Source organism: Procambarus clarkii, chromosome 35, assembly GCF_040958095.1.
Source record: "Procambarus clarkii isolate CNS0578487 chromosome 35, FALCON_Pclarkii_2.0, whole genome shotgun sequence".
In the NCBI taxonomy this organism is placed as follows: Eukaryota; Metazoa; Arthropoda; class Malacostraca; order Decapoda; family Cambaridae; genus Procambarus; species Procambarus clarkii.
In genome coordinates, this window is record NC_091184.1 from 8,771,795 (window position 1) to 8,795,296 (window position 23,502).

The 23,502-nt window shown below is 35.6% G+C and overlaps 1 long non-coding RNA gene across 1 annotated transcript; it reads left to right on the forward strand.

Annotated features, from left to right (window-relative positions):
• Positions 1-2,313: 2,313 nt before the first annotated feature.
• Positions 2,314-11,206, forward strand: LOC138371350 (uncharacterized). The gene is made up of 4 exons (XR_011230408.1): positions 2,314-2,457; positions 7,050-7,209; positions 7,901-8,007; positions 10,656-11,206. It is a non-coding gene; the product is annotated as an uncharacterized lncRNA (long non-coding RNA).
• Positions 11,207-23,502: the final 12,296 nt, after the last annotated feature.

Consider the following 23,502-nt stretch of genomic DNA (forward strand, 5'->3'; position numbering starts at 1 on the left):
TCACTCAAACATCTGCGACTACCCTGGATCACTGATGGACCAACATAACAGCTCCTCTTACATCAAGTATAATCACTGACAGAACAACTGACCACTATCCTACCTTCCTTGTAGCGAACATGGCCATAACACCACCAGGTAACAAGAAAATTACCTTTAGGTTACAATGTGAAGCGGCAATAGGCAATCTCACAAATGCCCTCCACAATGTAAACTGGGAATCTAAATTTATCAATACACAGGATAATAATTCGTTAACTAGCCTCTTTCCAAAATTTAAAGCCTTTACAATACTTATTGTCCTCTCCTCACCAAGCAAGTAACTGGCAAAAAGGTTAAATAATCCCTGGCTCACTAATGGCATACTTAAAGTAATCGACAAGAAACATGAATATGAAAAAAAAACTTAGGATTGGCCTAGTTGGAAAAGAAGTAGTTAAGAGGTACTCATCAGTGCTTACCAGTATAATAAGAGCAAAGCGTTCCTATTACGAGAATAGATTCAAAGAAGCAAAAGGCAACATAAAAAGCACATGGAGAGCCATCTCTACCATCCTAGGAGCTAAACAACATTCACATAATAAGATAAAAATCTCCAAGGATGGTTATACACCTGCAACAGATCTTGAAACAGCAACTGAATTTAATAGCTTCTTTTCATCGTTTGGTGCTCACCTTGCCCGAAAAATCCCAGAGACTCAGACATATGTTACCACATATCTTTCACGCAGCTATCCAAACTCTCTTCTCCTCTCTCCGGTCAGCCCTACAGATGTTGTGTCCATCATTCACTCGCTAAAAACCAAAGCTGGGAACATTAGTGAAATACCATCGATGGTACACAGGCGTGCCTCCCATGCCCTTGCACCATCCATAGCACTGCTGTTCAACAAATCCCTAGAGTGTCATACCTTCCCTGATATCCTTAAAAAAGCAAGAGTAACGCCAGTTCATAAAGGAGGTAACACGGCAGACATAAATAATTACAGACCCATATCGAATCTACCTATATTATCAAAATTATTTTTTTTTTTTTTACAAACAGCTCTACTCCAATCTTGTAAAATTCAATATACTAAGTCCCTGTCAGTTTGGCTTCCGCTCCCAAAAGAGTACCAATGATGCTATTGTTAGTCTGCTTGACTTAATCTTCTCAGCCCTTGACAAAAGTGAGTTTCCAATTGAACTCTTCATCGGCCTGAGAAAGGCCTTTGATACTGTTAACCATAACTACCTCTTACTTAAATTCCACCATTATGGAATCCGTGGCCTTGCCCTAAACTATATCCGATCCTATCTTAGTAACAGACACCAATATGAAGCCATCAATGATATAACCTCTCCCACTCTACCACTTAATTACCGTAAAGGTGCCACAGAGCAGCATCCTAGGACCCTCCTGTTTCTTATATACATCAATGATCTCCCTAATGTCTCTAACATACTTAAACCTATATTGTTGGCTGATGATACTACTCATCTACTCTGACCCCAACCCACTCCTGTTAAATAATGTTGTAAACAATTAATTAAAAAAAGTCTACTTGTGGATGTCAACCAACAAACCTCACACAAAACATAGAAAAGACCTACTATATCTTATTTGGAAACAAATCAACAAATGCAATTCAGCTTCAGATAGATAATGTAAACATTAGCAATAAAAATGATGGAAAGTTTCTTAGCCTATACTTAGACAAGAGACTCAACTTCCGCACCCATATACAACACATAACTAAAAAGGTTTCTAAAACAGTTGGTATACTGTTTAAGATCAGATATTATGTACCCTACTCTGCTCTCCTCTCACTCTATTATGCACTTATCTATCCCTATCATTCTTATGGCGTTTGTGCTTGGGGTTCAACCTCTGCAAACTACCTCAAGCCCATCATCATCCAGTAAAAATCTGCTATCAGGACAATAAATAACTCTACCTTCAGACAACACACAGCTCCCTTGTTCAAATCCTTAAACATGCTAAACAAATTCACTCCATACATTCTCCTGTGTAAATTACGTTTATAAAGCCCTTTTTCTAACTGCAAACCCTGTTCTGAAACTCTTCCTGGACAGATGTAATAGAACACATGGCCACGTCCCCACCAGACATAAATATCTCTTTGATATCCCCAGAGTCAAACTTAATCTATGTAAACACTCTATGTAAATAAAGGGACCTAGTCTATGGAACTCACTCCCTTATAATGATTTGAAAAGCTGTCCAACTTCTGCCATATTCAAAAATAAAACCAAAAAGTACCTGTAGTACTTTTTAAGTACGAGGGAGTAATGCGCAAAGCGTCCCTCACCTGTGACGTCACAGCGTCACCTGACGCCATATCAACACATCGGCCATTTTGTCGTCAGTTCAGTCATGGCGAGGACTAACCCTTCATGCAAACTGCACCTACTATCAAGAAGAAGAAGATTTTGTGTTCCACCGATAGTATTATCGTAAGTAAGCACTTATATTTTATATTTTATTAAATTAATTGATTCTATTTTTCTGTAATAAAGGTCCAAAGGGTTGTTAAGGAACAAGGGTGTAGCGATACCGACGCTCAGTGCGCTCAACTCACACCAAAGTATCACCTGTGTAGCTTCTGTAATTAGTGTTAATTAGTTATGCTATAAGATAATGAAGCGAGTATAAGATTAACTCGCTACAAGGGTACTGTGTTGGGAGGTGAGGGCTGTTACTGGTGTCTGTGGGGATGTGAGGACTTGTACCAACCACTATCACCACCAGTACCTTGTCTTGCATCCTGCTTAGTATTCCTATTGAGATATGAAGTATTATTGCATTCATATAATTATTCATTCATTGTCATTACTATTTTTATGGGCTATGTTCTGTTACCCTAATGCTTTTTACCCCTGGGCATGTCCATTTACTCTCCAGCCCTTCACAAGCCACTGCTGCACCCCCTCCATGCCCATACTTACTGTGCTTATTCTTACAGGACTGCACTGCATTATGTGGTGCTCACTGCCTGGACACCTTGATACATGCATTATAGGGTTCTGGTAGTTGTTCTACTCACCAAGCCCTTCCAAGGCCAGGCTTGACATGTGAGAGCTTGGTCCAACAGGCTGTTGCTTGGACAGGCCCCTCAGGCCCACATATCCACCACAGCCTTGTTTGTCCGGCACTTCAAAATCAAATGTTTATTTACGTAAGGTACATACATATTTTTAGGTAAGGTACTCTTTATTTGGGTAAATTTATCTTCGTAGTATTTAGCTTTGGCTCGTCTAATTATCTTGGATAGCAATAACGAGTAATTCTTTGAGAATTCTTTGGAGACAATTCCTAACCTATACTTCTCCCAACCTATACTTCTTCTCAAGGTCATCTTCACTTCTTGAAGATGTTCAGGTTTTCTCTTGAAGATGTCGACGGTTGTTCCAGCAATACTGTATTTCTTTTATTGCTGAAAACCTGTTTTCAGCAATAAAAAAATAATCCTGAATCCAGAAAAAAATCCCTTTTGTATCGTCTGGAAATTTTCAAATATTGCTGACCAAACCTGAGTCTAAATTATTTGTATATATTATGAATTACAGAGGTCCCAGGACAGGGTTTTTAGGCACTCCACTTACATTTTCCCACTCTGACTTAACCCCCATTTATACAAACTCAGTCTTATCTTTTAGCTAATAATTTATTGTACACACCATACTCAGCCTGTGTAGGGTAGTTTATTGTGCATGTGTAGTATATATATTTGTGTAGTATATTTGGTATATTTAATGCCTCTAACCTCTCCTCATAGTTCTTGTCCTTCAGTTCTGGGAGCCACTTAGTAGCATGTCTTTGCACCTTTTCCAGTTTATGTGCTTCTTAAGATATGGGCACCATACAACCGCTGCATATTCCAACTTTGGTCTAACAAAAGTCGTGAACAATTTCTTGAGTATTTCGCCATCCATGCATTTAAAAGCTCTGAATATTATCCTTTACCTGCAATTGGTTGTTGCTGTATTTATAGAATATGATTTGTTCTACTTTACATTTGTTTGTTCCTTTTTTTCAAAATTTCTTTCTGCCTCTCTCCTCACTGCCGTGTAGTTGTTTCTCTTTGTATTACTGGTATGTTTGGGGGTTTGGCCTCTTCGTATATTGATTCCATTTTTGTGTCTTTTGGTCTCTGTCCGTCTTGAAATTTCAGTTGAACAAATCCTGTTTCCTAGTTCTGCATCTTTGTTTTGGTATAAATGTTTTTGTTCCTTTATCATATATTTCACAAAATTGACATACTGTGCATTAATTCATCTCAATTACTTCCTTTCCTAACAGCAAGCCTTTCCAGTAAAATTCTTTGAATTCTTTTCTGACTTCTGGCCTAATGTTTGTTTTATCCTAGTGTGTATGATGCCTAGCGTGTGTCTGGTGCCTGTTGTGTTAAACCGAAGATAAATGCATAAGTATAGGTCAGTAATTTCTCCAGCTTTGAAAGGGGCTTTCATTATGCAGCAGTATTCCACTCTAGAGAGCACTAGCGTCTTGAAAACTATCATCATCGGTATAGCATCTCTAGTGTGAAAAGTTCTTGTTATCTATCCTGTCATTTTTCTTGCAGTTGTGACGGCTACTTTATTGTGTTCTTTAAATGTAAGGCCTTCTGACATCAGTACACCCAAATCCTTTACGTTGCTTTTCCGTTCAATGTTATGATTTGACTGAGTTTTGTAAGTGGTTTCCGTTTTTATATTTTTTATTTTTTCCGTAGCGCATGAGCTGAAACTTATGTTCGTTAATCACCATGTTATTTTCTGTAGCCCATAGAAAGACCTGATTTACATCTGATTGGAGGTTTGCCGTGTCCTCTATGTTGCCTACTCTCGTGAAGATTCTAGTGTCATCTGCAAAGGATGATCAAGTACTATAGGTTGTGTCCTTGTCTATGTCCGATATGAGGATGAGAAAAAGTATTGGAGCAAGCACAGTACGCTTGGGGACTGAGCTCTTTACGGTTGATGGTCCAGATTTTATTTTGTTGACTACTACACATTGGGTTCTATTAGTCAGGAAGTTGTATATCCATCTGCCTATTTTTCCGGTAATTCCTTTTGAACGCATTTTATGTGCAATAACACAATGGTCACATTTGTCAAAGGCTTTTTTTTGTCAAAGCGTTTTGTTTGTCTTCCATGGCATCTAGTGCCATGTCAGAGTGGTCCAGCAACTGTGATAGGCAAGAGCGCCCTGTTCTGAAACCATGTTGTCTGGGGTTATGGAGATGCTGTGATTCCATGTATTTTGTGATCTTACTTCTTAGCATTCTCTCAAAGATTTTTATGATGTGCGATGTTAGTGCTATCGGTCTGTAGTTTTTTGCCTCTGCCTTATTTCCTCCTTTATGGGGCGGTGCTATCTCTGCTGTTTTTAGTATGTCAGGGACAATGCCAGTATCTTGGCTTTGTCTCCAAAGAATGTGAAGGGCCTGCGATAACGTTTTTTACAGTTCTTGATGAATATAGAGTTCCAAGAGTCAGGGCCTGGTGCAGAGTGCATAGGCATACTGTCTATGGCTTCTTCAAAATCCAGTGGGGATAGGATCACATCTGATTTATGATTTGATGTTGGTATCATATCCATGAAAAATTCATTTGGGTTATCAATCAGATGGATGGAGAGCTACACTCGTGGTGTCCCATTTTCCCAGCACTCTTTGTCATATAATGCTTTGAAACTTTTGACGGATTTGGCCTCCACCACCTTCTCACCTAACATGTTCCAACCGTTTACCATTCTGTTTGCAAAAGTGAATTGTCTTACATTTCTTCGGCATCTTTGTTTAGTTCGTTTAAATCTATAACCTCTTGTTCTTGAAATTCCAGGTCTCGGGAAATCTTCCCTATCAAGTTTATCAATTCCTGTTACTGTTTTGTACGTAGTGATCATATCTCCTCTTTTCCTTCTGTCTTCTAGTTTGGAATATTTAATGCCTCTAATGTCTCCTCATAAATCCTGCCCTTCAGTTTTGGTATGAATGTTTGTGTGCCTTCATCGTATATTTTGCAAAATATGGAATACATCTCATTTACTTTACTTTAAGAATATGGTTCGATCAATTAAAAACCCTCTTGTTCAAATTGCAAAGAGACTGAAAGAGATGCAGCATGCTCAATGGATTATATATTAGTGATTATTATTAGGATTATATATTAGTGAATCATATTAGTGATTCAATTATTATGGTCATAAAACAATAAACAAATAGTTTTGGTGTTATTACACTCTATTCACAGGTTATATATAAGTATCTGCATGTTTTGTTCACCATTACAAACCACTAAGTTGGTTTGATTTTTGTTGAGATTGTTATTTATGATAAGATTCCTTACGTTATCTGAGAATGAAGCTATGTCGGTATTGGGAAATCTATAGATGGCACTTATAGTCAAGGAGGATTTAAGGGATTTACTGGAGAACTTGGCAAAGGTATATTCACAATAGTCGTCTCTATTACTAATGAGACTATTGCAGATGAAGGTATCTTTGTAAGATATTGCTATGCCACCTCCTTTTTTTATTAGGCCTGCAGTTGTGAATGGCTTTATTATCAGCCAAGTTGTAGCATACAACATAGCATATATATGTATATGGCATACATACATACATACATATATATATATATATATATATATATATATATATATATATATATATATATATATATATATATATATATATATATATATATATATATATATATATATATATATATATATATATATATATATATATATATATATGTTACAACATAACAGGCCAATTACACTGGATTAATCTTTGTGTTTAGATAGGAGATGCCTCGTATGGGCCAATAAGCCTTCTGCAGCCCCTATGTTTATCCCTTATGTATCCCCCCATGTTTTCACCTTCATTGTATTATCACCTGACCTAATGCGGGTATAAAATCAACTAATATATATATATATATATATATATATATATATATATATATATATATATATATATATATATATATATATATTCAAAATTCGTCAGTGTACTACATTTTTGTTGTTGCTTTTAGGTGATGCTTTTAACCAGTGTATGTGGGTCTGATTGCGCAACCACAGTTCGAAGAATAATGAAGATATGAACAAACGGCCTGTGGTCACTATACAGTCTGGAAGGGCAAAAGAAGAAATTGGCATTTCTACAAAAACAAGAACTATATAATGTTATTTTAAGTAAGTAACCAAAAAATTAAATAATTTTTTTAAAGTTTAAAATTCACTTAAAAATGTAAATTTTAAGTTAAAACATTTTAACCAAAAAACTTGATATTTTTCATATTTGGAACCATTCCATAATCCCAAGCATAAATGATTATATTTCTATCACTTGCTCTTAAGATTGTTTCATTTAATAGAGGTTGGGCATAATTGTTCTCTGCTGCTAATAGAACTGACTGACTTAGCTATAGGAAAATGTAAAATTAATTGGTTTATCCATTACAGTATTTTGCAGTTTATTTCATGATCCTGTGCTTAATACTTGCATAAATAGTAGATTACAAAATGCATTTTTATATCATTAGTATTGAATAATAATAATGCAAATAATTGACTTATAAATGATGTACAATTAATTGGTAGGTGATATTATATTATTAATATTTTTTCATTCTTGCAAAGCCTTAACAAAGTCATTAACATGTTAATATAAACTTGATCACCTTCCACTTATTTTCTCATGTGCTACCTACATGTACAAAACCTTATTCCTAAATGCATATTTTGTTCTGAAACTTGTCCTTTATATGTTGTGTATCACCATCTCTGGAGAGTTTTATCTGATTGATGTATAAATTACTTTTAATTTTACAGAATATTATTGTTATACTGAATTTATTATTATATAAATAACTTAATTTTACAGAATCATCTATCGACGCACATCCACAAGTTGAGGAGGAGGATGTGACCTTCCAGATTTCTGAAGTAGTGAAACATGCACCAAACAGGCCTGGTGGATCTAGGTACAAGGTAAAATAATTTAATTTTTTTTTTTTTTTTTTACTAATTGTCCGATATATATATATATATATATATATATATATATATATATATATATATATATATATATATATATATATATATATATATATATAAATATATATATATATATATATATATATATATATATATATATATATAAATATATATATATATATATAAATATATATATAATGTGTCGTACCTAGTAGCCAGAACGCACATCTCAGCCTACTATGCAAGGCCCGATTTGCCTAATAAGCCAAGTTTTCTTGAATTAATGTTTTTTCGACTACCTAACCTAACATTTTCAGCTACCTAACCTAACCTATAAAGATAGGTTAGGTTCGGTCATATATCTCTATTAATTTTAACTCCAATAAAAAAAGAATTGACCTCATACATAATGAAATGGATAGCTTTATCATTTCATAAGAAAAAAAATAGAGAAAATATATTAATTCATGAAAACTTGGCTTATTAGGCAAATCGGGCCTTGCATAGTAGGCTGAAAAGTGCGTTCTGGCGACTAGGTACGACATATATATATATATATATATATATATATATATATATATATATATATATATATAATATGTATGTGTGTGTGTGTGTGTAATTACCTAAGTGTAGTTAAAGGATGAGACCGTCTTCCCAGCACTCTTTGTCATATAACGCTTTGAAACTACTGACAGTCTTGGCCTCCACCACCTTCTCACCTAACTTGTTCCAACCGTCTACCACTCTATTTGCGAAAGTGAATTTTCTTATATTTCTTTAGCATCTGTGTTAAGCTAGTTTCAATCTATGACCTCCTGTTCTTGAAGTTCCAGGTCTCAGGAAATCTTCCCTGTCGATTTTATCAATTCCTGTTACTATTTTGTATGTAGTGATCATATCACCTCTTCTGTCTTTTAGTTTTGGCATATTTAATGCCTCTAACGTCTCCTCGTAGCTCTTGCCCTTCAGTTCTGGGAGCCACTTAGTAGCATGTCTTTGCACCTTTTCCAGTTTGTTGATGTGCTTCTTAAGATATGGGCCAACTTCTGTTGTTGGGCACCACACAACAGCTGCATATTCTAGCTTTGGCGTAACAAAAGTCATGAACAATTTCTTTAGTATATCACCATCCATGTATTTAAACGCAATTCTAAAGTTAGAAAGCGTAGCATAGGCTCCTCGCACAATATTCTTTATGTGGTCCTCAGGTGATAGTTTTCTATCTAGAACCACCCCTAGATCTCTTTCTTTATCAGAATTCTTTAAAGATTTCTCACATAATGTATAGGTTGTGTGGGGTCTATGTTCTCCTGTTCCACATTCCATAACATGGCATTTATTAACATTAAATTCCATTTGCCAAGTGGTGCTCCATATACTTATTTTATCCAGGTTTTCTTGAAGGGCATGACAATCATCTAAATTTCTTATCCTTCCTATTATCTTAGCATCATCAGCAAACATGTTCATGTAATTCTGTATACCAACTGGTAGATCATTTATGTAGACAATAAACATCACTGGTGCAAGAACTGAACCCTGTGGTACTCCACTTGTGACATTTCTCCAGTCCGATACATTGCCTCTGATTACTGCCCTCATTTTTCTATGTCAGAAAATTTTTCATCCATATTAGAAGCTTACCTGTCACCCCTCCAATATTTTCCAGTTTCCAGAACAACCTCTCTATGTGGAACTGTCGAATGCCTTTTTTAGGTCCAAATAGATGCAGTCAACCCAACCATCTCTTTCCTGTAATATATCTGTTGCTCGATCATAGAAACTGAGTAAATTCGATACACAGGATCTTCCAAATCGAAAACCATACTGTCTGTCTGAAATTATATCATTTCTCTCCAGGTGTTCTACCCATTTAGTTTTAATTATTTTTTCCAATATTCCAATTCCAATTTTTTCCAATAATGTGTGTGTGTGTATGTATATTTGTGTTGTTGAATATGACCGAAAGTCAGTCTTTCTGCCCCTCTCCTTACTGCTATTGTTGTTTCTCGCATCTGTGTATTGCTTGTATGTTTGGGCAATTTTTCCCCTTTTCCTAGTTCTGCATCTCTGCTTTAGTATAAATTTTGTTGTGCCATTATCATATATTTCACAAAACTTGACATACATCTCATTTACTTCATGTCCTAACAGCAAGTGTTTGTCAAATTCCTTAAGGAAATATCTGAGTTCCCCATAATGACCTCTCCACAAGTCAGGTTTTTCAACTGCTTCAAGCTCATTTTCTTCCAGATTATAATGCATTGCATACTTTATTCCAAAAAAGACATGGTCACTTTTACCCAAGTGACCATGTCACTTGGGTAAAAGGAGGGAGGTACCAAAGGAGGGAGGTACTGAATGATAAATATATCTTTCTCTTTCCTGGTAAATATAATATCCAGCATGGAGGGAACATCCCCTTCCCTCATCCTCGTAGCTTGTTTAACATGTAGAAACATGAATGTTTACAGGGTGAGGTTTACGAAATTATATATATATATATATATAATTGGTCTCTGGTCTATATATATTATATATATATATATATATATATATATATATATATATATAAGTTTGTGTGTGTGTAATTTATATAAATAAATAATTAAATATTAATTTTGTTAATATCTTTTCAGGGAAAACTTGCAAGTACAATTCGTATACAAGAGGGGCAACAAGAGCCAGAGGATGTCTACTAAGAAAATATATAAGTCTTTATCCTCACACTCTTGATATATGGTCTTCTCTGGTCTCTTTATTTTCTCTCCTCACAAATGTCCCTTTTTTTATTTCTTTTACGTTTCTCTCCTGTTTTTCTTGTCTTTTAATCTCTCCTTTCCTCCTCTCTTCTAACACCTCTCGTTTCCTGTCTCTTCTAGCTTCTCTCTTCCTTTACTTTTTATATTTGTGGTATTCATTTATGTCATTTTTATCTTGTATATTTTTCTTGTATCTTTTTCTTATCTTGTGTTTCTCTTCCCCTTCTCTTCAATGATTTCTCATTTCTCTCCTCTCTCTGTTGTTTCTGTTCTGTCTTCTCTCTCCTTGCCTTAATTTTGTTCTGTCTCCTCTTTTGTTGTGTGTGTGTCTTTCTGTCTCTGTCTGTCTCTCTCTCTCTCTCTGGCTCTCTTGCTCTCTCTCTCTCTCTCTGGCTCTCTCTCTCTCGCTCTGGCTCTCTCTCTCTCTCTCTGGCTCTCTCTCTCTCTCTCTCTCTCTCTCTCTCTCTCTCTCTCTGGCTCTCTCTCTCTCTCTCTCTCTCTCTCTCTGGCTCTCTCTCTCTCTCTCTCTGGCTCTCTCTCTCTCTCTCTCTGGCTCTCTCTGGCTCTCTCTCTCTGGCTCTCTCTCTCTCTCTCTCTGGCTCTCTCTCTCTCTCTCTCTGGCTCTCTCTCTCTCTCTGGCTCTCTCTCTCTCTCTCTCTCTGGCTCTCTCTCTCTCTCTCTCTCTCTCTCTCTCTCTCTCTCTCTCTCTCTCTGGCTCTCTCTCTCTCTGGCTCTCTCTCTCTCTCTCTGGCTCTCTCTCTCTCTCTCTCTCTCTCTCTCTGGCTCTCTCTCTCTCTCTCTGGCTCTCTCTCTCTCTCTCTGGCTCTCTCTCTCTCTCTCTGGCTCTCTCTCTCTCTCTCTGGCTCTCTCTCTCTCTCTCTGGCTCTCTCTCTGGCTCTCTGGCTCTCTCTCTGGCTCTCTCTCTCTCTCTCTGGCTCTGTCTCTCTCTCTCTGGCTCTGTCTCTCTCTCTCTGGCTCTGTCTCTCTCTCTCTGGCTCTGTCTCTCTCTCTCTGGCTCTGTCTCTCTGGCTCTCTCGCTCTCTCTGGCTCTTTCGCTCTCTCTGGCTCTCGCTCTCTCTCTCTCTGGCTCTCTCTCTCTCTGGCTCTCTCTCTCTCTCTCTCTGGCTCTCTCTCTCTCTCTGGCTCTCTCTCTCTCTGGCTCTCTCTCTCTCTCTCTGGCTCTCTCTCTCTGGCTCGCTCTCTCTCTCTGACTCACTCTCTCTCTGGCTCACGCTCTCTCTCTCTGGCTCTGGGTCTCTCTGGCTCTCATATTTCATTTGATTTAAAAATGTCTGAGATTTTTTACTTAATCTAAGTTATATTGCATGGTGCTAATATGAATATTATACATGACTGTTTTTTCTTTTCTTTCTCCCTTTCTTTCTTTCTCTTTCTTTCCTTCTCTCTCTTTTTCTTTCTCTTTCTACATGAATATTATACTTGACTGTGTTTACATTCACTTGTAGATTTTTATTTTTAGTTAATTAGTCCTAAACTTTTGATTAATAGATTTTTATTATTAGTCATAGAAAAACTATAGTGTTATATGTATACTCGGAAAATTTTACTTGTTTTAGTTTTAAGTAACAATAACTGCTTATAACGTCAGACTGATCTCAGCATGACATGAATCACAGGCTGCTTGATCACAAAATCTATTGTGTTCACATATTGCATATATAGATTTTTAAATTTTTACTTTTATATTCTGTTATAGATATAGTCTATATATTTCGAGCTATTACATATATTTTGTTGTATTACTCATTCTTAATTAAATAAATATAATATTTTAATTCTCTTTTTGTACCCTATTTATTTGTAATTTACACATACATATATAGGATGTCCATTTCTATCTCAGATATGTCTTCTTTCTTTCTCTCCCTTTCTATTTCAGATATGAATTACAAAATTATTATACCCTAATTTACCCTAAATGTTTTAATGTAGGTAATTAAAAGATCATAAAAAAGTTTTTAGAAATGTTAATTATATACGTTCTAAGGTTGTATATAAAAGTTCTCAAAAAACCTTTTCTAAACGTAATTATAAACGTGCTGAAAACAATGAAATGTCGTTTTTAGGATGTTTTAAAAACATGAAAATGTTTGCTGGGAATGGTGGATTTTAATTAAGAGGTAGTTATGGTATCAATAGCCTTTCTCAGGTCAATGAAGAGTCCAATCGGAAACTCACTTTTGTCAAGGGCTGAGCAAGGGTTGCACCACCCACGGCAAAGCTATGGGTGGTGCAAGGGCATGGGAGGTACTCTTGAATACCATAATGGTATTTCACTAATGTTCCCAACTTTGGTTTTTAGTCCAAAGTTTGGACTTAGTTTAGTTTGGTCTTAATAATGATGAAGGATGCATATCGCCTATGCACCATTAACCTAAATACAGAGTTAGTAAAAATTTTAATTTTAAGTAATTACCCACTTAAATTGGAAATTAATAACTCCAAAAATTTATATATGCACTAAAGCGTTCTGAAGAATAATGGAAACAGACCCAAGTATCAGTTGGGTTAACCCATGTATCGCGTTTTCAAAATGGTCATCCCATGTTGGAATAGACGAACGCCGAAATAATATCGTTGAAAACATCTTGATAACTTATTAAACCAAAATTATTTGTCAGAATAAGGACAGAAATGGAAGCTATATGTAAGATATCTACCAGACAAATATCTTAAGTAACACCGAAGATATTTGATCGATCGACGGAGCTACTCTCTCTCTCTCACATCAATGTTTATTTCACGTAAATTCGTTAATAAACAAAAATGTTTTATATATCTTAAGAAAGACAGAAACATAAGCTTCATGTTAAATACTTTACTATAGACATATTTATAACCCAAGTGAAACTATATATGTTTACAATTACCTAGGTATCAGTATCTAGCCAGGCAGGGATCACAGGCTGCACAATACTGATAAATTATGTAATTCACAGAGATGCTTCAGCTAAGGATGGATAACTTAGGCACTCTGCAGGGGGTGCCTAAGTTATCCATCAATGGATAACTAGGCACCCCGCAGGGAGATGTCCTCAGTCCTACCTTATTTAATATCTTAATAAACACACTCTTGTTGATCGTGTTACTGAAATTAACTGTTAAATTGGTATAAAAATGCTTAGGCTAACTCATCCTAACCCTTGCACAGAAGCCCTCCAGAATTTCTTTATTGAAGGTCAGCATTGTTCCAAATGGATAACTAAAACTGGAACTGAACTCAAAATGTATCAGCTTTATAATTTGTACCAAGAGAAACAACAACGACACTTTCCTGCACCGTGGGAGATTAACCCTTTCCAATTTTAATCCCTCCCTTTCAACCCAAGAAGCAAATTAGAGGGCAGCCCAAGCTTCGTCTTGAGGCAAAGATCAATGCCTTAAGCCATATTGATGCTCTGTCCACAGAGCATTCTCTCTCTCAAATCATATACACTGATTGTTCCCTACACCGGCCCACGGGTGCAGTTGTTCTGACAATGGGCGATGGCTTGTACTTTGAGTGGGGAGTCCGTATAAACAACTGGGCCTCTACCCTTCAGATCGAACTATTTGCCTTGCTTCTTGCACTGAAATGTGTACAAGTCTCCAAACTTGATACATTAATTGTACGTGACTCCTTATCATCCTTAATTGCTCTCAACTCTTTAACACATAACTGTAACATGCTCGTGTCCGAAGCTAGACAAAATTATTAAGGATTGTAACAGAGTCCATTTCATGTGGTCTCCATCTCATGTTGGCCTCCGAATGCATGATAGAGCTGATAAGTTAGCCAAAGAATCTGCCTTTAAAGGAGCCGTTGAGTGTAACCTTGGATTGTCAATCAGCAATCTGAGAGCAGCAGTACACCGAGAACTTCAACAAGATCTTGTAGATCTGAGGCAAAGTGAAATTGACACCAGTAATTCCATCTATCATCATACTATCATGCAAGAGGAGCCACACATCTATGTTTCATCCAATAAAGTCACACCTTACCTGATATCCTTAAAACTGCTAACTGCCAACAAACTCACCCTTAACATTGACAAAACTTTCTATATTCTGTTTGGCAATAAATCCTTTAATCAAATAAATCTCAAAATAAACAATACCCAAATTTGTAACAAATTAGAAGGCAAATTCCTTTGCATTCTCATTGTCCACAAGCTGAATTTCCAGGGACACATTCTAAATATATCAAAAAAAGTTTCAAAAACTGTGGGCATTCTTTCTAAGATCAGATATTATGTACCACGCCCTGCCCTGGTGACTCTCTATTACTCCCTTATCTATCCAAATCTCAACTATGGTATTTGTGCTTGGGGCTCTACTACCCAAAATCACTTACGTCCTCTAATTACTCAACACAAAGCTGCTATTAGGACAATATCCAACTCTGGCCCCAGACATCACTCGGTACCCCTACTCAAATCTCTGAATATGTTAGACATTAAGTCACTGCACATTCTCTCATGTGTATTATACATATTGTGACGATAATCTCTTTCAAGAGAGATTGAGCCTGCTCTTCCCTCCAAAGTACGTCACCTCAACAGATAATATAGAAGATATATCCAACAAGTATCTCCAAAACGTTTTGCCCAGAGAGCAAAACGTATCCAGCACCGGCGCACCTGCTCACCCCCGCCACCATTAACCGGCAAACTGCTTGTCCATCGCCTGCCTGTCGCTGATTGGCTGGTGCCCAGTCGCACCTGCCCCACCACCCTCCACCACGAGTTGATGTCTGGGCTGCAGCGACCCAGAGAAGGCAGAATATCTCAGTGCTCCACACAGTTGACACGTCTCATTGGTAGACTAAGCCTTGGCTTACGTGTACTAAGGGAGGTGGCAGCTCGAAGCCAATATTCCTGCACTATTATTTACTTTGCTATTATTCACTTGTCTTAACGTAACTTTTCATTTGCCAGTGATTATTCTTATTATTTTGTTTGTTGATTTGTCTGTTACATTTTATACTCAATTTTATTCATGTCTTGCTTTTCTAACGTAATTAAAATTTCATTGTTAAATTTACTTGTGTTTTGTGTGTCTTCCCATTACCTTACCACAGACGAAAGTTCCAGCTTTTCTCTTTTTTTTTTTATGTGACGAGGCCATGCCCCTAGCTTTTGAAACAGCCGAACACCAACGCGTTACCGTCACAATATATAAAACGTTAAACTGTAATGCCAATCATGATCTCAAAAGCTTCATAGAAGGTTGTAACAGAACCCAGGAGCACTACACCAGAATTAAATACAGTTTGGATATTCCTAGAGTACGACTTAATTAAACTAGAAATGCTCTACAAATCAAGGGGCCCAGAATGTGGAATGACCTTCCCAACCATGTTAAAGACTGTACCTCTCTCAACCAGTTTAAGATAAAAACGAAGCAGTATACCTGATAAATTCCCTGTAACCTACCTTACCCCTCTATTGTCAACCCATGTCTGTTATTTTTTTTAATGAACACTGTTTGTCAACCTATTGTATTTGTGCTGCTTTTCAGTCATGTTCCCCCCCTTTTTTTTTTCTTTTTATCTTTATTTGTATTTGTTCTCAACACATTTTATTCTTTATGCTCAATTAGTATTAAGTTCTAGATATTAATGTTTTTCCTGCCCGAAACGCATTGCGTAATAGTGGCTTTAGGCATTGTATGTACTAGCTCTATCTATATATTGATCCATTATTGTAACATCACTTGTATGTATGTACCTTACCTGAATAAACATATTTATTATTATTTATTTAAAAAAGCTAGAGTAACGCCAGTCCATAAAGGAGGCAATCCGGCGGACATAAACAACTATAGACCAATATCAAATCAACCCATTCTATCAAAAATATTTGAAAAGATTATTTACAAACAGCTCTATTCCTACCTCGTAAAATTCGACATACTCAGCCCCTGCCAGTTTGGCTTTCGGTCCCAAAAGAGCACCAATGATGCAATCATTAGTCTCCTTGACGCAATCTACTCAGCCCTTGACAAAAATGAGTTTCCGATTGGACTCTTCAGTGACCTAAGAAAAGCCTTTGATACTGTTAATCACAACTACCTCTTACTTAAATTCCAGCATTATGGAATCCGAGGCCTTGCCCTTGACTACATCCGATCCTATCCTAGTGACAGACACCAATATGTAACCATCAATGGCACAACTTCTTCCACTCTACCAATTACCGTTGGAGTGCCAAAGGGCAGCATCTTAGGACCTCTTCTATTTCTTATATAGATATATCAATGATCTGCCTAATGTCTCTAATATTCTTAAACCTATATTGTTTGCTGATGATACTATCCTTATCTATTCAGACCCCAACCCACATACACTAAATAATGTTGTGAATAATGAATTAAAAAAAAAGTCCACTTATGGATGTCAACTAACAAACTAACACTAAACATAGAAAAGACTTACTACATCTTATTTGGAAGCGAATCATCGAATGCAATTCAGCTACAGATAGGCAACATTAACATCAGTAATAAAAATGATGGCAAGTTTCTTGGCCTATTCCTAGACAAGAGACTCAACTTCAGCACCCACATTCAACACATAACTAAGAAAGTCTCTAAAACAGTTGGAATACTCTCCAAAATAAGATAATACGTTCCTAACTCTGCTCTCCTCTCACTATATTATGCACTAATCTATCCCTATCTTAATTATGGTATCTGTGCATGGGGGGTCTAGCACTGCAAACCACCTTAAGCCCATCATCACCCAGTAAAAATCTGCTATCAGAATAATAACAAACTCTGCTTTCAGACAATACTCAGCTCCCTTGTTTAAATCCCTTAACTTGCTAAATATTAACTCCCTCCACACATTCTCTTGTGTCAATTACATTTACAAAACCCTGTTCTTAAATGCAAACCATGCTCTGAATTTCTCCCTGGACAGATGTAATAGGACCCATTATCACCACACCAGAAATATATATCTCTTTGATATCCCCAGGGTCAACTTAATCTGTGTAAATACTCTATACAAATTAAGGGACCTAGTCTATGGAACTCACTCCCTAGTGAATTGAAAAGCTGTCAAACTTTTGCCTCATTTAAAAACAAAAATAAAAAGTACAAAATTTCATCTTCGTACTTTCCTACACGGAGCTTTAAATTTGCTCTGTATCTAGTGTTGCCCAATCTCCCAATCTTTATGTACTTAATCCAAAAAACTTTATCATTGTGTTCATTGCTGTTTTTTTATGTGCTAGCCATATGCTGCATTGTGCCTATTAATTTTTGTTAAACTACCATTCAAGCTGTCATTGCAATCAATCTGAGCTACCTATGTACTTTAATATGCCTACAATTTTCTCTCTCTTTTTTTTTTCTTGCTATGTAACTTTTATCATTTTCATAAATTTGAAGGAAATTAACTTAATATGGACCTGCCCGAAACGCTGCACGTACTAGTGGCTTTACATCAATGTAATTACTATGCTATGTATCCTCTCTATCTCAATGTACCTGTGAGCCTCTTGTTGATCACTTGTGACACAAAGATTATTGATGTGTGTATTTCGGTGGGTTATTAGATATGTATGTGTATGTATATATGTATACGTATATATATTTATGTACATGTATGAGAGTGTATACATGTATATAACATTAATAATTTTGTAACTAGCGTCAAAAATTGTTATTTGCTTAGCTAAACGAACTAGAAGGTTCAGTTCCTGAACCGATTATCTGCCTCTGTAATCCTTTACACCACTGCCCACGGGATGGGTATGAGGTGCATAATAAAGAAAGAAATTGAATTGACCTTCTTGAATATATATATATATATATATATATATATATATATATATATATATATATGCAGAATAACCACATATGAAAAATACAAAATGCTTAACGCGTTTTCGGCTAATTCGCCTTCATCAGAGCAAAGTAGAATTCTACTTTGCTCTGATGAAGGCGAATTAGCCGAAAACGCGTTAAGCATTTTCTATTTTTCATATGTGGTTATTCTGCATACTTGGATCAGTGTTTTTGTGATCATTGTTGCATATATATATATATATATATATATATATATATATATATATATATATATATATATATATATATATGTCGTACCTAGTAGCCAGAACGCACTTCTCAGCCTACTATGCAAGGCCCAATTTGCCTAATAAGCCAAGTTTTCATGAATTAGTTGTTTTTCGACTACCTAACCTACCTAACCTAACCTAACCTAACTTTTTTGGTTACCTAACCTAACCTAACCTATAAAGATAGGTTAGGTTAGGTTAGGTAGGGTTGGTTAGGTTAGGTAGGGTTGGTTAGGTTCGGTCATATATCTACGTTAATTTTAACTCCAATAAAAAAAATTAACCTCATACATAATGAAATGGGTAGCTTTATCATTTCAAAAGAAAAAAATTAGAGAAAATATATTATTTCAGGAAAACTTGGCTTATTAGGCAAATCGGGCCTTGCATAGTAGGCTGAGAAGTGTGTTCTGGCTACTAGGTACGACATATATATATATATATATATATATATATATATATATATATATATATATATATATATATGTCGTACCTAATAGCCAGAACGCACTTCTCGGCCTACTATTCAAGGCCCGATTTGCCTAATAAGCCAAGTTTTCATGAATTAATGTTTTTTCGTCTACCTAACCTACCTAACCTAACCTAACTTAGCTTTTTTTGGCTACCTAACCTAACCTTACCTATAAATATAGGTTAGGTTAGGTTAGGTAGGGTTGGTTAGGTTCGGTCATATATCTACGTTAATTTTAACTCCAATAAAAAAAAATTGACCTCATACATAGAGAAAAGGGTTGCTTTATCATTTCATAAGAAAAAAATTATAGTAAATATATTAATTCAGGAAAACTTGGCTTATTAGGCAAATCGGGCCTTGAATAGTAGGCTGAGAAGTGAGTTCTGGCTACTAGGTACGACATATATATATATATATATATATATATATATATATATATATATATATATATATATATATATATATATATATATATATATATATGTCGTACCTAGTAGCCAGAACGCACTTCTCAGTCTACTATGCAAGGCCCGATTTGCCTAATAAGCCAAGTTTTCATGAATTAGTTGTTTTTCGACTACCTAACCTACCTAACCTAACCTAACCTAACTTTTTTGGTTACCTAACCTAACCTAACCTATAAAGATAGGTTAGGTTAGGTTAGGTAGGGTTGGTTAGGTTAGGTAGGGTTGGTTAGGTTCGGTCATATATCTACGTTAATTTTAACTCCAATAAAAAAAATTAACCTCATACATAATGAAATGGGTAGCTTTATCATTTCAAAAGAAAAAAATTAGAGAAAATATATTATTTCAGGAAAACTTGGCTTATTAGGCAAATCGGGCCTTGCATAGTAGACTGAGAAGTGTGTTCTGGCTACTAGCTACGACATATATATATATATATATATATATATATATATATATATATATATATATATATATATATATATATATATATATATTTATATATATATATATATATATATATATATATATATATATATATATATATATATATATATATATATATATATTTATATATATATATATATATATATATATATATATATATATATATATATATATATATATATATATATATGTCGTACCTAGTAGCCAGAACTCACTTTTTGGCCTACTATTCAAGGCCCGATTTGCCTAATAAGCCAAGTTTTCCTGAATTAATATATTTTTTCTAATTTTTTTCTTATGAAATGATAAAGCTACCCATTTCATTATGTATGAGGTCATTTTTTTTTTATTGGAGTTAAAATTAACGTAGATATATGACCGAACCTAACCAACCCTACCTAACCTAACCTAACCTATCTTTATAGGTTAGGTTTGGTTAGGTAGCCGAAAAAGTTAGGTTAGGTTAGGTTAGGTAGGTTAGGTAGTCGAAAAACAATTAATTCATGAAAACTTGGCTTATTAGGCAAATCGGGCCTTGCATAGTAGGCTGAGAAGTGCGTTCTGGCTATTAGGTACGACATATATATATATATATATATATATATATATGTCGTACCTAGTAGCCAGAACGCACTTCTCAGCCTACTATGCAAGGCCCGATTTGCCTAATAAGTCAAGTTTTCATGAATTAATTGTTTTTCGACTACCTAACCTAACCTAACCTAACTTTTTCGGCTACCTAACTAAACCTAACCTATAAAGATAGGTTAGGTTAGGTTAGGTAGGGTTGGTTAGGTTCGGCCATATATCTACGTTAATTTTAACTCCAATAAAAAAAAATTGACCTCATACATAATGAAATGGGTAGCTTTAAAATTTCATAAGAAAAAAATTAGAGAAAATATATTAATTCAGGAAAACTTGGCTTATTAGGCAAATCGGGCCTTGCATAGTAGGCCGAGAAGTGCATTCTGGCTACTAGGTACGACATATATATATATATATATATATATATATATATATATATATATATATATATATATATATATATATATATAAACATATGTCGTACCTAATAGCCAGAACGCACTTCTCAGCCAACAAAGCATGGCCCAATTTGCCTAATAAGCCAAGTTTTCATGAATTAATGTTTTTTCGACTACCTAACCTACCTAACCTAACCTAACCTAACTTTTTCTGCTACCTAACCTAACCTAACCGATAGAGATGTGTTAGGTTAGGTTAGGTAGGGTTGGTTAGGTTCGATCATATATCTACGTTAATTTTAACTCCAATAAAAAAAAATTGACCTTATACATAATGAAATGGGTAGCTTTATCATTTCATAAGAAAAAAATTAGAAAAAATATATTAATTCAGGAAAACTTGGCTTATTAGGCAAATTGGGCCTTGCATAGTAGGCTGAGAAGTGCGTTCTGGCTATTAGGTACAACATATATATATATATATATATATATATATATATATATATATATATATATATATATATATATATATATATATATATATATATATATATGTCGTACCTAATAGCCAGAACGCACTTCTCAGCCTACTATTCAAGGCCCGATTTGCCTAATAAGCCAAGTTTTCATGAATTAATGTTTTTTCGTCTACCTAACCTAACCTAGCTTTTTTTGGCTACCTAACCTAACCTTACCTATAAATATAGGTTAGGTTAGGTTAGGTAGGGTTGGTTAGGTTCGGTCATATATCTACGTTAATTTTAACTCCAATAAAAAAAAATTGACCTCATACATAGAGAAAAGGGTTGCTTTATCATTTCATAAGAAGAAAATTATAGTAAATATATTAATTCAGGAAAACTTGGCTTATTAGGCAAATCGGGCCTTGAATAGTAGGCTGAGAAGTGAGTTCTGGCTACTAGGTACGACATATATATATATATATATATATATGTCGTACCTAATAGTCAGAACGAACTTCTCAGCCTACTATGCAAGGCCCGATTTGCCTAATAAGCCAAGTTTTCATGAATTAATTGTTTTTCGACTACCTAACCTACCTAACCTAACCTAACTTTTTCGACTACCTAACCTAACCTAACCTATAGAGAAAGGTTAGGTTAGATTAGGTAGGGTTGGTTAGGTTCGGTCATATATCTACGTTAATTTTAACTCCAATAACAAAAAATTGACCACATACATAATGAAATGGGTAGCTTTATCATTTCATAAGAAAAAAATTAGAGAAAATATATTAATTCAGGAAAACTTAGCTTATTAGGCAAATCGGGCCTTGCATAGTAGGCTGAGAAGTGCGTTCTGGCTACTAGGTACGACATAAATAAATAAAAGTGAATATGAAACTCCTGGTGGTCAACTCTGCGCATGTAGTGCATCCACTGTGGGAGAGCTATTCCCTTCAAAAAGTATAATCGTGTGGCTTTATGTTTAAAGAAACAATTTCAATTACATTCTTTGATTGAAAATCATGAATATAAATACAAGTGTTAATTGTAAATGACCAGTTATAAACAAAAATAAGAAGTAGGAAAAATGATATGTGGAACCAGACAAAAACATTGGAATGCTTAGGTGATGAGAGGGTAAACAACCGCCGCCATTTTAGCGAGTCCCACCCGCCGGTGATGTCCAGCACGAGCATTAAGGGAAAACCTTGACACAAACTGCACCTATCATAAAGAAGAAGCACCACCACTGACCGCCAAGTGCTCACATCAAGTCTAACTCTAAGAAACAACACTCAAGCCTTGACGCTTCTCCCAACATCCGGGGTAGAAAACCTTCACACAAACTGCACCTGTCATAAAGAAGATGGAGACTCACCAGTGTCCACAGTGTCCGAAGGTATTCACCTGTCCTTCACTTGTGAAGACTCACATGTTAGTGCATTCAGGTGATAAACCTCACGAGTGTCCAGAGTGTGGGAAGAGATTCAGTCGTCTTGAAAATATGAAGACTCACATGTTAGTGCATTCAGGTGACAAACCTCATGAGTGTCCAGAGTGTGGGAAGAAATTCAGTCATCGTGGAAGTATGAAGCGTCACATGATGGTGCATGCAGATGAGAGACCTTTTCAATGTGCCGAGTGTGGCAAAAAATTTAGAGAACGTGGAAATATAATAAGGCACATGTTAGTGCATTCAGGTGACAAACTTCATGAATGTCCAGAGTGTGGGAAGAGATTCAGTCGGCGTGGACATATGAAGCGTCACATGATGGTGCATGCGGATGAGAGACCTTTT